Genomic DNA, 4,596 nt, shown 5'->3' on the forward strand with positions numbered 1-4,596 from the left:
TTCTTCCTGCGGAGCCACTCTTTTCTTCGATTCTGCTTTTTATAATTAATTTAGACAGTTAATATTTATTAAATCTGAATTCAGTAATATCAGTATCACTAATACATATATATATCATATTTGGAATATAACATTATTTTGGAATTGATGTCTGCTAATATTTCCGCATATGTTACAGATCAGTCATATTTATTGACTTTCAAAATACATTTCTGTTAAAGCTACTATACATAATCCATTGAAAATATTTTTAAAGCAATTTATAAAAAAAATGAATAAATGTAAGTTTCTATGGATTTATAGAGTTCCTTGGGTTTAATTGGAGTAAAAAAAAGATGCCCAAAAAGGTTTATTTTTGCTTTTAGATTTTTTTAAGATCAAGACCTATTGTGTCCATAAATGTCAGCTGCAAGTTCGTGCAAGTATGACATTTGTGTTGCTTTTTGCCAAATTCGTCCCACTGTGTGATATAGAAGAAAGATTCTGAATATTTTTAATACTTGAATATTAACTTAATACCTGTTATATTCGGTTAGCTTAGGTTACGTTGTAGTGCTGGTATCCAACGAAATTATGGTTCGTTGTGATATCCCGGATGAGGTACCGTTCGACCGTCAGATCTGAAGAGGTAAAAGTCTCAAACATCTAGAGTCTGAAAAGCAGTCGACTTCAATATTCAAATAGAAGAAATCCAGTCTAATGAGTCTAAGAACTTGGCTATGTCCAAAAGACAACCCCTAAATATCTAGTGCATGGATACTGGTCCATTGAGAAGGCGCGACTTCCGTATTCGATTAGAAGAGAACTAGTCTGATAAGTCTAAGAATTTGCGTAGAAGATGACTCCTAAACATCTAGTGGATAAACAGTTACGTTTTGTGAAGGCGCGTCATTAAGGTTCAAATAAAAGGTAACTAATCTTATACGTGTATGAACTTGGCTATGTCCAATGGTTGATTCCAGTAATATTAATAATATGGTTGTTATTTTTTGTTTTAAAAAAAAAAATATATTTCGAAAACATTCGCAGTTCAAGGGAAATAAATCTCAACATATCCAAATATGTTGTCTGGGCTTCTGATTGTGGATGGCGCTTAGCACTTTGGTAGAACTTAAATTTTTTCTAGAATAATTTTATTGGCATTCCTTTATAAATATTAGAAAACAATTTCTAAACTGATTTCGTTTTCCATTAGTCTTTTTGTAATCAATTTTTGGACATTCACATGAGAGCCGACCACGGCATTCACGTAAAATGCGATGAAATATTGCGTCCAGTGCCAGCAGCGGCCGGCATTCATTACCGTATGTGGCGCATATTTAAAGTTTTGGCAATTATTTTTAATTTTTAGCTGCTGCAGCTATTAAATAATTTGTTATGCCCACCGCGGATGTTTCAACTGAGGTGTAAACCTCAGCATATTTTGAGTTGCAAATGAAAAATTTTCAATTTAACGCTTGAAGAAATTTAATAATTAGATCTGCATATGATTTTTGGCAATAAAGTTAACGGCTGTATGCATACAAATAAATACAATTATATAGTGCATATATGTATTATTCTGGGGAATAGGTATGCGAGAGATGACCGGCTCTGCTCGGTCCTGCAACCGAAATATCTACGTCGAACCCGTTGCGGACAGCGCCACCATTTGTGGTTAAATGCGGTGTAATTTATCACTTAACGTGCGAATAATTTTAACCAAATTTGTAATTTTAGTTTGCGAATAATGCGATTTTTTGTTTTAATTTCATTTTTGTTAAATATGAACTAAAATTTATTACACAAAAAGATGGCTGGGATGCCCGAAATTTATTTGCTACATTACATATATAGAATGCAGTGCTTTATTCTAATAGGGCGCTTAATAGGGTGTCGTTATTGCATGTGAGTGTTGTATGTTTTTTGGTAGTCGGATTCAAAATTCAAAAAATTCCAATACTATGGATTTCGATTTATCAAAAGGTTGAGATCATCATTTGCATATAAAAACAAAAAGGAAAACAAAAACGACTATGAGATGTACAAATTCGTTGGCAGAATTAAAGATGCAATCCTTGGTGCACTTTGTCTCCAACTAGAACGAATTTTAATTTTGATTGGATTTTGATGGCAAACAACAGCAGAAATAAAATTAAATCAAATAACAAAATGCAAATGTGCGCCCTCCCGTAAGTCTCATTTATTTGCTGGATATGATGTCTGTCTATCTTGGCATAGAGTTCGGTCTGGGTTCGTTTCGATGTGCACGCGACGCACGCTTTTTGTTAAAATTTGATTGAATGATCGATCCAGCGATCGCAAATGAATTCAATTTGACTTCTTCGATTTAAGCGGGGAGAGGAGTATCTATTATTTAAATGCTAAAAGTTGTACTAGCTTAAATCAGTTCTTCCTATCAAAGATTTCATGCAAAAGCAATACTCGCGATTTGCCCAACCAACTGGCAACTAGCAACTGGCAATTGGTAACTGGTAACAGGCAATAGTCATCAGGAAACTGTGCAAACCGTGCGATGCCGAATATTTGCATCGTTAGTTGCTAGGGTTAAATTGGCTTAAAGTTGTTACCATGATTTTCCCCTTGGCCAAATGTTAATGCAAATTATGATGGGAAAATCTAAATTACCTTTGCTAATGAATCGTTGACATTATCGGTTGTTGTCGTGGGCTGGGGTTTTTTTTTACTACTCACTCACCAACGATATTTTATCTGTAAATTTGTCAACGGCTTTTAACAATTTTATGCATTTTTTTTTAGTTAAAACAAAAATATTCGAGCGCTTTTAAGATAAAATCTGTAATTAAAAATACATAAAAAATCTCGAAAATAAAATAAATGTTTGGCAAAAAATTTTTAATTGAAACGCTGAACAACAATTTAGTAATCTCTGTAATTAATAATAAAAAACTACATTTTTATTCAATTTTTTTATTTTTATTTAATACTTTTATCATTTTTCGTTTCAAAAATGCGTTTTTAAATAATTGGTCAATGGCTTATATTGCAGAATAATTGGCCTACTGAGTGCAGTATTGTTTCGATATGACCTTTATTTATGCAGGATTAAGATACGGCTTTGGGCATCAAGCATCCATACTATTTAACATATTTATTTATTGAAATAAATTTGATTTCCGTTTGTAGAATAAAAATTTATAATTTACCTGATAAAAATGTTCGGAAAAAAAGGTTTCAATCAAGGTTACTTGCATCTATTAATTGCTTTTATTCAGAGAACAAAAAAGATATTATATTCTGAAATATTGGAATTTAACTATGGTATGAAAAAATGACAGTGCGGGTCTATTATTAAAAATCAACTTATATGCTAATAGAAAAAAAAATAAAAAAGCAAATATTCGCATATAACGTACGCATATATAGACACATAAACAGAAAGAATAAAAGAAGGCTATCAATCAATCAATTCTGATAAAATTGCCAACATTCTTCTTATATCCATCTAGCTTAAAAAGATATATAAGTTGTGAGGCAAAACTGTACAAGTGTTGCAGACGCATGTTAAATATTATTGTCATAGGTCACTTAAGACATATCAATAGCCTCGAATATCTTAAGTAGGGCGTAACAGAAAAATGTTTAGGGAACTCTATTTTTAAGAGACTTACATCAAAAGAATATAAACCGACTCATACCTTCTATCATTTTATATATTGCTAATAGGACTTATTACGAATACTTTTTTGAAATTTTAAATATAATAAAAAAAATTTAAAATCAAATTTTTTTATTAGTTTTAATATATAATGGCAGACATGCTTTACTTTAGGAGTATCTAGTCTCTATTCTGAAGTGTGAAATTCTGGATAGAGGCTTTAATCTATTTTAAATTAATAATATTAATAATTTAATATTAAATAATATCTTTTTTTGCTCATCTCTACAGCTTTCGCTGTTCTATTCAGTAAAGCAAATTCACATGCTTTTGGCATAGTTACCAAGTGATTAGTGATTAGATTAGTTTAGTTTGATCAGAACTATTACTTCAGTTTTAGTTCTCTAATCACTTGATAATATAAATTTTTATTCTTTATATATATATTTCATATTTTCTTATTCTTCTCCTTCTTAGCTTTCGCTATTGCTTTGAGTGAAGGAAATTCATATGTTTTCGTCATGGGTACCAATCGAACAGTGATCTATTAAAACATTTAGTTCGATCTCTTATCAGTTGACTATATAAATTTTTATTTTATATGTAATTATAAATTATCTTTATTTTATTCAACACCTTAGCTTCCGCTGTTCCCTTGTTTGAAGAAAATTCCCTTATTCTCTTGTTTGAAGGAAATTCATTTCTTCAAGGAAATCCATTTCGATCTTAGTTCTAGTCATTTGACTATATAAATTTTTATTGTTTATAAATATTAATTATTTTTTTGTTAATCTCTTTAGCTTTCGCTATTGCTTTGAGTGAAGATAATTCATATGTTTTTGTCATAGGTACCAATAGAATAGTGACCTGTCAAAACATCCATTTCGATCTTAGCTCTAGTCACTTGACTATATAAATTTTTATTCTTTATAATTATTAATTGATTTTTTTTATTCATCTCTTTAGCTTCCGCTATT

The sequence above is a fragment of the Teleopsis dalmanni genome, chromosome 2 (genome assembly GCF_002237135.1).
Source record: "Teleopsis dalmanni isolate 2A chromosome 2, ASM223713v2, whole genome shotgun sequence".
NCBI lineage: Eukaryota > Metazoa > Arthropoda > Insecta > Diptera > Diopsidae > Teleopsis > Teleopsis dalmanni.